Source organism: Saimiri boliviensis, chromosome 11, assembly GCF_048565385.1.
Source record: "Saimiri boliviensis isolate mSaiBol1 chromosome 11, mSaiBol1.pri, whole genome shotgun sequence".
Classification (NCBI taxonomy): Eukaryota; Metazoa; Chordata; class Mammalia; order Primates; family Cebidae; genus Saimiri; species Saimiri boliviensis.
The window spans coordinates 54657111-54670617 of NC_133459.1; positions in this window are offsets into that span (position 1 = coordinate 54657111).

The following is a 13507-nucleotide window of genomic DNA, read 5'->3' on the forward strand; positions in this document are numbered from 1 at the left end:
GAAATTAAGCTAAAAATGTTTAACGGCATGGTAGACTATCTCTGTATATTAAAAGTAAGTATTCAAAAAATGATAGTTATTATTCTTATGGTTAGGTATGAAAAATGGCCTTTGCATTGTCATCTGCTAACTCAAAAACCCATGAAAGAAGTCCCCGTCCCATCTTGTCTGCAGGATTTCCTCAATAATAAAACTTTCTGAGTTCACTCAGGTGCAACCTGATCTGTCCTCCCCTTGACTCTGGCAACCACTGGTATTCCACCTCTCTGGATCTCCACCTCCCCCCAGGCTCAGGGCAGAATAATATCCTTGTCCTTCCTCTGAGGGATGTAAGGAGGCTTAAATAATTAACGATTGTAAGGTGCTTTGAAAAGAGAGAACAAAACACCATAAATCCCAAGAATTAATTCATAAAATCAGTGGTGGGCTCAGCAATTATATATGTCATATTTGTTCAGCTGTGAGAATGGTATAGAACGTCAAAGTTGGAAGTGTGGTCCAAATCTCTCAAGACCAGGGATTTCCTGCAACTCTATATTATCTGTATTCTCTAAGGCCAACATTTTAAAGTTCCCATCTCTTAAACAAGACATTAGGAATAGTTGTATTTTATTAATTTTTTTAAGCCTTTCCACTTCTCAGATCTAACCTGCACTGTGTTTGCATTTTAGAAGGCAAATAGTGGAGTGAATAGCACAAAAGACTTGGAGTTAGCAGAGCTGCATTGGAGTTCGGTTCTATCACTTTCTAACTAGTTATTTAACTTCTCTGAGTCATTTTTTTCCCTTTAGAAGAAGTAAAAAGGCTAGTAATACCAGTAATTTAGGTTGTTATAGTGAACTATTGAGATAATGCTTATGCATTTATTCACCAGAAATTCACTGAGTATCTTCTTCTGTGCCAGACTTATATTGTGTAAAAGGAATCCAACAAAAATTTATTGGTTTTAATAGCAAAACAGACAAGTAATCTAATTATTGCTATGATGTGAGCTATGACCTTGTTTACTCCAAGTATGCTTCAGGGACCAACATCATTATTGTCATGTAAAAGTTTGTTAGAAATGCAGAATATTGGTCCTATCCCAGACCTACTGAATTATAATCCGCATTTTCACAAGGTCCTGGGGTATTCCTGTACACTTGAAGATTGAGATGCACTGGGCTCAGGGCAATGCTAAGGTAAGTATGGGGAGCTGTGGGAATATAACTAGACAAAATATGCATGTATTATCTGGATGGGTTAGGCTGGTGCTCAGGTAAGGTTGGCTGTTGGATATTCAATCTGGGGGAGGAGGAGGACTGTATGCAAAAGCACAGAGGCATGAAGCAGCATGGCACCTTCAAGACACTCTAAGGAACTAAATATTTCAGCATCAGATTGGGATTTCTGTTATCAGTAAAGTGCTGATGATAGTTGTCCTTTATATTCAAACGTGATAACTCCTAAATATCTCTTAAGATCCTTTTCTTCCCTTCTAAGATGCTTTTAGTGTGCACTACATAAATCTGCATCTGAAAGCCGGGCGTGGTGGCTCAAGCCTGTAATCCCAGCACTTTGGGAGGCTGAGGTGGGTGGATCACGAGGTCGAGAGATCCAGACCATCCTGGTCAACATGGTGAAACCCCGTCTCTACTAAAAATACAAAAAAAAAAAAAAAAAAAAAACTAGCTGGGCGTGGTGGTGTGTGCCTGTAATCCCAGCTACTTAGGAGGCTGAGGCAGGAGAATTGCCTGAGCCCAGGAGGCGGAGGTTGCGGTGAGCCGAGATTGCGCCATTGCACTCCAGCCTGGGTAACAAGAGCAAAACTCCGTCTCAAAAAAAAAAAAAAAAAAAAAAAAAAAATCTGCATCTGAGCTTCAACCTTACATATACTTCTTTTGTGTAAATTACAAATGCATTTACTGATAGGGAATCTCCAACAGTAGAAGGTCAGATTAAAATTTGTAATTTATGGCTCATTTCCAACATGTTTGATATTGTTGAAAGAGTGAGAGAGAAAGAGGAAGAGAAAGGAGAAAGAGCAAAGGAAAAGAACCAAAAGGAAGGAAAAAAGAAGAAAGTAAAAGAAAAGACACAATTCTTTTTAGGTTAGCTTTCCCTGCATTTTGTGTAACAAAGGTCGGTCAAACTTTATTATTCATGCCTGAGTTTCTGCTCTTCATGGGCACTTTTATCATTTTAACTCTTTTTATGCTCTTGATCTTTTACTGACTTCGATTTTGTTATTTTCTACACATAGTTTTAAGGATATTTTGCATGACTTCCATATGTTTAAATTTGTCCAGTCTCAGATATGCCTCACAAAGTCTTTATAATCTTTGCTTGCCTAGTTCTTCAGGCTTACTCAATTTCCCCATGGCCAGCCTAGAAATAAAAATATCTTTTTTTTTTTGACATTTTCATGATATCTAAGATTATTTGTTGCCTTTTGTATTCACAGGCTCTCAGATTTCATTGACTTTTACGGGAATTTCATCCAGCCTTTGGCTCAACACAGAGAGCCCACCCAGAGCTCCTCAGCATGGCGTTAAGCAGAGCTCAGCCTCTGCTTAAACACTTTTAATTAAGGAAGAATCACTTCCTCACAATGCTGTTCTTTAGAATATACTTGATCATATGAAGCTGAAATGTTCTTCCTTTATCTACACCCACCAGTTCTGGTTCCACTCTCTGTTACTTCACAAAATGCCTGCTCTCACTTCCAAATAAGTTTTAAGAATTGTAGCATGTCAGTTAAAAAGGAAACTTGAGGACCATGTCCCACACATAATTTCCTCATTTCAGAAATAAGAATAGTGAAGTGACTTGTCAATGACAAACTCACTTGAGTGAAATGACTGCAATTAAAACCTCTCTAATTCTAGGGTAACGCTCTTTCCATAACAGCATGTAGCCTCTCATTTACCTTGATTGATTTGCTCAATATGCTAGCTAGCCACCAATGCACACTTTGTGTGTGTGTGTGTGTGTGTGTGTGTGCTTGCACATTTTCTTCCTGCTGTTTTCACTAACGATTCATAGATTTGACTAGACTTGTTAAATAAACAAAGATTTATAACTTTAATAGCTTTATATGCATGATTAAATACTCAATCGCTTTCAATAAAAGCTGCTAAATTATTAAATTATTTTTAATGGAAGACCAACAAATCATTCATTCAACAAAAATATACTTAGTACATACTATGTGTCAGGCATTACTAGTGCTAGTCATCACAAAATTGATGGTCTCTGCTCCAGAGAAGCTCACAACAATTGATTTGAAGAAATATATATCTAGAAGTTAGGAGAGTGGACTCCAGTGTCAGATGGGACTCGGAGAGGATCACAGCTTTCCCACTTATTAATTATAGAATCTTGGACATATTAACTTCAATAAATCTCTATTTTACTAGTAGTGAAGTGAGGTTATGTAACATAGTGTTAACCTCAGTATATTCTAATGATGATTAATGGCTCAATAAATTGTAGCCATGTTTATACGGTACATAGAAACTACCCAAGAAGTTATAGTCATTATTGTAGTTATTATAACTAATAAACATTCTGTTAACAATTATTATATTTCCCTGAGAGACTATGATATATGGTAGACATGGGAATGGGCTGTCCCTATTCCCTTCAAGGAAGGACTTGACCAGCTATGAAAGGTGTCATGAACACATAGCCTCCAGATGCCAGCACCTTCTGGGTCTGTGTTTTAACTAGAAGGAGTGGTTTTGTCCATGGTCACACCCTTCCTTAGAGCAGCCCATGTAAGAAGACAAAGCAAAGCAAGGGTGTAAAACTCCAGCCATCTAAGCCTAAATCAGATCAACTCTCATTAACAGTATCTACTGCAGCACTTCTTCTGCCTGACCTTGCTTCCTCACAGGTGTTGTCAATCTCTAGTAAACACGTCCCATCACAATCCTTATCTCCATCCCTCCTCTAGAGAACCCAACCTATGGCAGTACCAGGCAGCAACCAAGAAGGTGGCTCTGGCTCACTGCCCAAGTCTGAACTCTGACCTCCATGCTTGGGCCCTATCAGATGAGTCACTTAATCGTGTGTTGCCTTGGTTTCTTCACCTACAAAATGGAAATGACATTAGTCTGTACCCCGTAGAGTTGTTGTGAAGATTAAGTGCGTTCATCCATATTAAAGACTTAAAAGAGTGCTTGGGATCATTAAACATTCAAGAAATGTTCATTGTTATTATTTCCAACATTATGACATGCTAGTCCCTGTGCCACCTCCTGGGAACACAGAGTAAAATCAGGTGTGACCCTTGCCCGTGAGGGAGTAAGTACCATGGTAGATGTACAGGTCAAGGAGAAAGAGATGCTGTGGTTGTAGAGATAGTTATGTTATTTGAAATTCCGAAATTAGGATACAAAATCCTCCTGAGGCTTGGACATGCATGGGAAGAGCCAGCTGGGGACTCTATCATAAAGAAGGTGACTCTCATGTAACTGCACGAAGATTGAGCAGAAGTTTGAAATGAGATTCTGATCAGGCCATGTTAGTCAACCTACCCCATCTTCTACCCTCAATAATAGTAGACACTAATAACAACCCACATTACTGTCCCAACTGCACATGGAGGATTTCCATCTTCACTCTCTTTCAGTCAGCTTCTTGATGTCCACTAAAAGGCAATGCTCTAAAACCCAAACAGCAACGTAACTCCAAAGTCAGGTGAAACCTGACCACCAAGTTTGTCCCACAAAAAGCAAAACAAAAAAGTGTTAAGTCAATTGGATTTCTGAGTTTCACTCAGAAAATACAAGAGTTATTTCACCTGAACTAATCACAAGGCTTATTGCATCCTGAGGACTATAGACAAGGAATTTCTCTCATTCACAAGCTTCACTGAGAGGGATGGCTAAAAAATGAATTTATATAGTATTAGTCTCTCTGAGCTCTTTTTTTCTCATAAATTTTATTTATAACATAAATAAAAAGACAAGGTTTGTTACTTGTGCCTGTAACCCACTCAAAGAGAGCAGACTGATTTTTACATTTGATGACCATCTACTTGACTTACACACTTTAATAAAACAAGCAATGTGCGTATATTTTCTCAATATTCATGGGAAATCATGGGAACTGTAAGTTACATTGAACATTAACTTGCTTAGGATTGACCCTAGTGTATAAAAGCAAATGACATTTTCAACCTTTTTTTTTTAGTGTGCCTCAGTTTAAAGCATTGACTGAGGAAGGAAAGTATGATGAAGAAAAAAAAATGTGTTCATTCTATCCTCACTACAACTTTCATGAAATAGAGAAATGATCATTCTCATTTTGCATAGAAGCATGAGGCTCATCAACAACAGAGGAGGATAGATGAGCAATGATCAACAAAATCATCACCAAAACAAACAAATGTTTTAAAAAGTAGCCTTCTATAATAGCCAAGTAGCCATGTTGTAGTGCAAGTGTTCAGGCCTTGGAGCCCAAAAGATCAAAGTTCAAATTGTAGACCTGCCTGCCTTCTATTGTATATATGATCTGGGGCAGGCGTCCCCAAACTTTTTACACAGGGGGCCAGTTCACTGTCCCTCGGACCTTTGGAGGGCCGCCACATACTGTGCTCCCCTTACTGACCACCAATGAAAGAGGTGCCCCTTCCTGACGTGTGACGGGGGGCCGGATAAATGGCCTCAGGGGGCCGCATGCGGCCCGCGGGCCGTAGTTTGGGGACGCCTGATCTGGGGCATAATTTTGAACCTCACTGTGCTTCAATCATCTCAGCTGTAAAATGGTACAGTAACACCTATCTCTTGGATTTGTTGTGAGAATTAACTGAGCTGTAGTATTCAGTGGATGTTCAATAATGATTAGTCCTTAAGTGCTTACTCTCCATATTCCATGGTTCTTTCACTCTACTTGCAAGTGAAGGTTTTCTAGGGTCCTAATGTCAAATCCAGATCCCCCTGTGAATTTAAGCATTAGGGAGAAGAATGAATCAGTCATATACATAGTCCAACCATCGCAAAGCCCTAAGTCTGCCTCCTTGCCCACTCCGATACCCGCAAAACCATAGCTTTGTTCATTACTAACAGCTTCCTTATTCTAACTCAGTCTGAGTCAAAATCTGGAGTTTCTAGAATCTTGGCAGTGGTAAGATCTTCTTACACTCCAGCACAGAACTTTTCCAAAACTCCTATATATGACTTGTTCCTCAGCGATTCGCTAGTACAATACCAAATATAATATGTCCTTTTTAAAGTGACCCTCTGTCCATCTGCATATTAAGTGAACCAAGAAGACCTGTAGCAGAGCACATCCTTAATTTTGTTCTCTCCACCATTTCCAGATACTGACCCTTTGTAACAGACCTAAAAATATTTTGTGAGACCAATGCACTGTAAAACACAATTTCAGTGGTGTGGCCTTCACAGTAACAACTAGGACATAGAAATGGCTTTTCATCTACCCAGAATCTTGCTAAAACTCTAAGTTCTAGAATGCTGGAGGTTGTAGGACACTAACCATCATGTAATCCAACTCTTTCATATTACTCACAGGTAGTGTGAGGCTCAGAGATGGTAAGTTACTTTCCCAAAACCAGCCAGTAAGTTGGTGGGCAATGTGAGATTTCAACCCCGTTCCCTGAACCCCATGCTAATATTCTCTGTACAGGCACTGTACCTTTTCTATTTTCAGAGTAGGCTACTAAGTGAAGTAAGAGGATTTGCCTAGTGTATCCATTCACTGATTATTTTATTCATTTACAAATACTCATTGAGCACTTCCTGTGTGCAGGAAAATATACTAGGTGCTAAAGACATAAAAACTCACATCTCTCACTTCCAGGAGTCCATATTCTAGCACAAATTAAGGTACACAAATATCAAATAGACAATACAATCTGGCTTTGCTCTCAAAGAGGAATGTACAACAAAGTAGGAAAATAGGGAAGAAAAAGGAGACCTCCCAGAAGAGAAAGATTGTAGAAGGAAAAGGAAGGCATCTACCATGTGAATAATGTCTGGGGTGGAGTATTGATGAGGACATCCTGGAAAGAAGACCAGGATTGTGTGAAGGCACAAAGTCTTGGGACAGAACTAGGGTCTTGGAGAGCTTCCAACACACCTTGCTTCAAGGCAAGTGAGCCCAGAGAGGAAGGTTTATGGTGCCCCTCAACACTGTGATCTGCCACTTCCCTTCCTATCTTTATTTATCTGTAATTCACCTATTCACTCATCATTCATTCAGCAAATGCTGAGTCATATTTAGTGTGGGTTCTGGACATGTGGGATAAATCAACAGATCCTTTTCAATAAAACCTGTCCCCAAATCTCTTCTCTTCTATACATGCATGCACGCGCACACACACACAGGCACAGTAATTTTCTTGTTCTTGGTTTAATGAGCACAGTAGAGGACAGTTTACTGTCCTGAGTATAAGAGCATCTTCATCAATTAAAACTCTCCATGGCCTGATAAAACTCTCCATTGGCTTTTTAAACCACCTGCCCTCCTTGGCTCCAGGCAGTTCTCACAGTTCATAACTCCCTGCAGCTGCCTGCTCTTTCCAGGGTAATAACTGCTCTTTTCCTATTCCATGAATGTGAGAGTGAGTTCAGTACCCATCCACAGTACCCACTAGATACTGCAGTAAACCAGAGGCATTTAAAGGCAGTCAGTATACCCACCTTTAAATCTCAAAGGCAGGTCATCTACTAAGGAATTGGACCTGAGCTGTAAGTCTAAGGCTTCCTGCATTTAAAGAAATTCCATTTATCTTGAGAAAATAGTTCTTCATTTTTCTCATAAGAATTTCCTTTGGGAAGACAATATATGACGTACCAGGAAAGCACTGAGCTTGGCAATTGAAAAAAAAATTAACTCTGACATTGAATAACTTACCTTTTACCTTTCTGAAGCTTTATTTACAGTATCAGTAAAATGGAGATAGTTGTATCTACTCCACAGGGTTATGAGTAGTTAAAGAAACCAGCATGGGCAAATAACCTGATACATGACAGGTGATCAGCAACTATCCTAGATCTTACCTTGGTTTCAACCATGCAGTGTATACTTCCTGACAAATTGTGAAGTCTCAAGTCTCCAAGGGCAACCAAGGACAGAATTCTCCAAAAGAAAATTTAATAACTGGCTTCTCTGACTCTTTGACTATTTCCTTGAAATAGTAACTAGTTAATGTACCTGAAAGCCAGATGTCACACTTTTTGTGGATCAAATTACAAATGATCTTTACCTATGGGAAATTCCACTTTTAATTCCTAACTTATTAATGAAGCCAAAATGGATTTTTGTGGTTATCCATTTGAAAGTTTCACTTCATACAAATGGCCATGTGTCCCTTGGTTGGTAAATTAAGCTATCTGACTCTTAATTTTCCCAATTTTATGAAGTATTAATAATAATTACAAATGTCGTAGTAATATCATGAAGAATTAATAAGATACATGTCCATAAAGCACAATCTTTCTCTATATTATTTTTCTAGCAATTAAAAATGAAAAACATAAAAACCATCACTGCCTACCATCAGTTGGATAGTGTTCAGAAAAAACAACATAAGAAAGAAAAAGAAGAAGAAAACAAACTTAAAAAGTTAGCTGTAAAATAAAGAAACATTCATTATGAATTTATTACTCCAACTACTGTAAACTGTGTAGGAATCTGAGCTGCAAAGCTGCCCATTAAACTGTCTGCTCTTTCCTGTTTAAACAAGGCCCCTCTTGGGTCCTGCCTGCCTGAGCCTTCCTGAGTTTGCAACCAGGAAGAAAGACGTTTCTACGGTAACCACTGAGGCCTTCTCTGGAGGGTCTCTGGGAGAGGCCAGAGTCTGGTGCAAGTGACAAACCCCAGTTCCCTTGATAATGCACAGAAAGGTAGCAGCCATGATGTCCAGGCATGAGCAGAATGAGAGCATTCAGGCGTGAAATCTCTTTCAATCGGCCGTTTGTTTCCCGGATGGAGAATTCACTTTGTGCCACTCTTTTGAAAAAATGGCTGATCTAGGCTTAGGAGCGTATAAATAATAAATGTTCCAGAAGGAGAGATATTTTTATGATTTGGGAAGGGGGAATTGTTGGCATCCCATCATAATTTGGTTCAAGTTTTTAGAAGGCTTGAAGTTGCAAGAGACCATAAAGAATTGCCCACTAGCCTCATTTTATGTATCGGGAAATAGTTCAGAGGAAGAGGAAAAGATTAGCCAAAGTCATAGATGGAGGTGGTTGATATCAAAACATATCCTAAGCTCCTGATGAAAAAGGCTTGAATTGTAAAATCTGACTGTTAAACAATAGAACGTGGAAAGTGCTGAGATGGAGGGTTGGACAAAAAGCAGTGAGAACATTAAAGAGCAGTGTCTGAGACCACCAGTTACAAAGAAGAGAGCTGAGCTGAGAATCAAGAATGAGTAAACGTTGCTATCATTTAGTAGCATTACAACATGCTAAACATTTTATATGCTCGTTTAATCTTAACAATGCCTTCTCAGATAAGTAGAATACCACTATCCATTTGTTTGTTTGTTTATTCATAAGACAGAGAAATAGGTGAAGAGAAATGCGTCACTTTCCACACAGCTAGGAGACAGCAAGGTCAGGATTCAAACCCAAGATAATTTGATTCCTAAGCCCATGCTTTTTACTGAGTATTTGTCTGCTGCCTTCCATAAAATGTACAAGAGCCTTGCATGTGGGGAGAAGTTGGGAACAGTGTTCTAGGCTAAAAACAAAACAAAACAAAAAAACAGCACAGGCAAATGCACAGCTGTACAATGTATGCTGTCTCCATCTGGTACCTTGTAGCTATCAATGCTTAGTGGCCCTATGAGTCTCTCATAGCCTTGTCTGTAGAGACAAGCCTTGGCACTGCTTCTCAATCCTAAGAACCTGGCTCTGTCCAGAGAGAGACAATGTGCAACTTACCCAATGATAAAATCCCTCACACATTTGGTGGCCTGGACCAACGACATCCTCCGTGGAACCTGGAGTAGTAAAATCTTACATGATGAGCCATTCTCTTTTACGGCTCACTTTTACAGTTCCTGAGTTTCTGGAGCCTTTAATCATTTGGATCTCCCTTCATTCTGAACACTCAGAGTATAAAGAATTTAAGACTCAGCTTCTTTCCACAGAGACATGTTGATCACTGGTACATACAGCCAAAGTGGATCCAGTTCAGTGAACAGTCTTTCATGACAAATCCATGGTTGGAGTTGATGGGAAATTGCCTGCCTATTAGGAGGCTACAACAGTTCCAACAGAGTGAAAAATGAAAAAGATCATCCAAATGTTAAGGCCCAGTTGGCCGTGTATGGGCAGAAACTATCCAGGTTACAGCAGTCGTAGTTAAGTGCTTGCTCTACAGGCAGCATTTTACATATAGCATGTCATATGCTCACTACAGTTTCTCTTTACCGTTGTACAGAGACAAAACTGAATCTCAGAAAAGTTACATTGCTTTCCTATCATGCCAAGAGTAAGTGGACAAGCCAGAATTTCTACTCAGATCTCTGATCCTCAAACCTCCATTCTTTCCCCATCACCTTAAAATTGTCAATTCAATGATTGGTTAGAATTACCATAATTTTTGCACTATTTTGTCTTGTGTTCCACAAAAGCCTATTGGTAAAAAAAAAAAAGCCCATGTCTTGGCAGACAGCATGGAGCAGTGGCAAATACCTTCTGTGTCCTAGACTCTATACTAGTTCTAAAGAATTCAGAGATTCCTTTGTTCTATAGGTTAGTTAGTCAGCCAATGAATATGTTCAAGGACCAACTATTTGCAAAATGCTGATGCCAAAGGGTGAGCAAAAACCAGAGACAGACCTTCTTGAAAGATCCTCACACATTAAGGAGTGTTAGCCATGAGTGGGTAAAATGGTATTGCCATTGAAGTCAGAGAAAGTTTCCCTGAAGAAGTAATAACTTAGCAAGTGTGGGACATGAGCTGGGGAAAAACAGGAGCGAAAGAGAGAAGTAAAGTTGGTAACTAATCATAGAGTAAGGTTCAGTGGCATGATAGGGTAAAGCACTGTCCCATGGAAGCAGAGAGAAAGGGCAGCTTACCTAGCCTAAGGGTGGAAGGTGGTCAGAGAACACTTTCTAGAAGAAGTAATTTTTGAGTGGACAACTGAGGGATGCAAAAGAATTCGATGAATGAAGGATTGACTAGTGCACAGAGAAGAAATTGAACATGCAAAGATCCAGAGATGAGAGAGAACATGACATGTTTGGGAAACGGCAAGCACTTGTATGTGTTATGGGGACTAGGGTGGGGAAGGAAAGACCAAGACAAAGTGGGAATGTTAAGGGGAGTGGAGCTGGCAATGAAAATTAATACTACTGCGGAACATTATTCTGGTGTCAAACCCTCATGTGGGTCAGAGTGGAAGATTTGTCCTGAGGTGACTATTAACACAGCAGATGACTGCGTTGTCATGGAAGAGAAGAGAAATGAGAAAGGAGAGGGAAAAGGAGCTAATATTTGTTGAAAATATCTCGGTGCCAGATATTTTCAGGTAGAACTCCATTCTACAGACGAAGAAAATGAGGTCCCAGACGTGAAGGGATCTGCTTGAGGTCACACATCTAGTAACCAGTGTGCCGGGTCCAGACTCCATTCCTTCTGCCTGGTTTCTGGTATCATCTTGTGCCTCTATTTCCAACAGCTTTCTAGTCCCACCAGAAGTAGATATTCAAGACTAAAAAACAATAATTACATTAATCTATTCTCATCTGTAAATAACAAGAGCCCAACTTCAATTGGATTAGGTAAAAAGGAGAGCTTGTAATAGATATGTCAGATTTGATCAACATAATGAAGGAAATGTTGAGCACTCAGGCCTAAGACAGGCAGGAATCCACCTGGCCCTTAGGAACAATGGGGCCAGCTAAGACCCTCGGCCCTTCTAGTCTAACTCTCTGCCCATGGACTCTTTCTTCCTTCATATGGTGGGAGCTTGGTTGCCCTCAGTTCTGGAGCTTCATGCTTTGTAGCTACAGAGACACCCATTCTCTCTTTCAGGCCTGAAATCCAAGGAAAAACCTCAGATTAACTCAGTGTGGGTCACGTGTTTACCCATCAATCCATCAGCTATGAGTAGAAACTCAAGCACAGCTACTAGGGGGTTCACCTCATCTCTGCATATGGAGGGTCAGTTTTCAAAATTGTTTGTTAGTAAAAAACCACTACAGAGAGTATCCACTTAATGAATGACGGTAGTCACCATTTGTGGGAGATTGAAAATGCCCCAGACTCTGAACTGAGAAAGTGTGTTAGTTCTACCATTGCCTCATTTGATTTTGTCAACAAGCATGAGAGGCAGTGATCATCTCCAGTTTATAGATACAGAAACTGAGACTCAGAAAGACCAATAAATTTGCTCAAGGTCCCAAAGTAAGTAAGTGGTAGAGGCAGATGTAAATTCTGGACACTGATTCCAAAGCCTTGTGCTTAATTCCCTTACTTAGCTATTCTCTACTTCCCGAGACTGCTGCCTTTGTCCTCAGCCTCCATATGAACGAACACAATGGTGGCTATAACCTGAAAGTCCTGGGATCCACCCCTACCATTGGCAAGCTTTGTGGTCTTGGACAAGACCCTTAATCTTTCTGTGCACTGGTGTTTTTGATTTTTTGTTTGTTTGTTTTTGTTGTTGTTGTTGTTGTTTTTGAGACAGAGTCTCTCTCTGTAACCCAGGCTGGATTGCAGTGGCACAATCTCAGTGCACTGCAACCTCCACCTCCCAGGGTTTAAGCAATTCTCCTGCCTCAGCCTCCCGAGTAGTTGGGACTACAGGCGCATACCACCACACGCAGCTAATTTTTGTATTTTTAGTAGAGACAGGTTTCACCATGTTGGTCAGGCTGTTCTTGAACTCCTGACCTCAGGTTTTTCCACTCACCTTGGCCTCCCAAAGTGTGTGCATCAGTTTTACTGTACGCAAAATGAGAATAATAATTTCTGCCCTACTTTTCTGATAATGACATTAAGACAAGTAAAAGTGCTGTAAGAAAACCTCCATGCAAAACAAAGGTGTTCAATTATTATTTTCTCTTACATAATTCTAATGTGCCATGATTTTGAGACTTTCTATATATAAAGCAAAATCTATCCTTTGAAATAATATGTTTGGAAGAGTCAATAAGGTGGACAGACAAATACTTTAGGCTATTGTTTTTAGAATTCAGATTGACAGAATTTAACTGAGGAAACAGAAACAGAGTTAATTTATCCTGGACTCCAGCGTTGGACTCTTCTTGGTTTTTTAAAACAGACATAAACATTGTCCTTCTGAATTCATTTTGTGCTGACACCACCTGGTTTCTGCTTATTTTTTTATTTCACCCAGTTCAGTGATACTGAATTATAATTGGTTTATACTGAACTTTCTCATGCTGTGAAATACTGATTAACAAAGAAAATAAAGTTTTTCTTTCATTTGGCCAAGTTCTACCCTACTGCAATGTCTCAAATAGCACTCTTTAAAAAAAATTAAGGCTCTGTGCTCGCTTCGGCAGCACATATA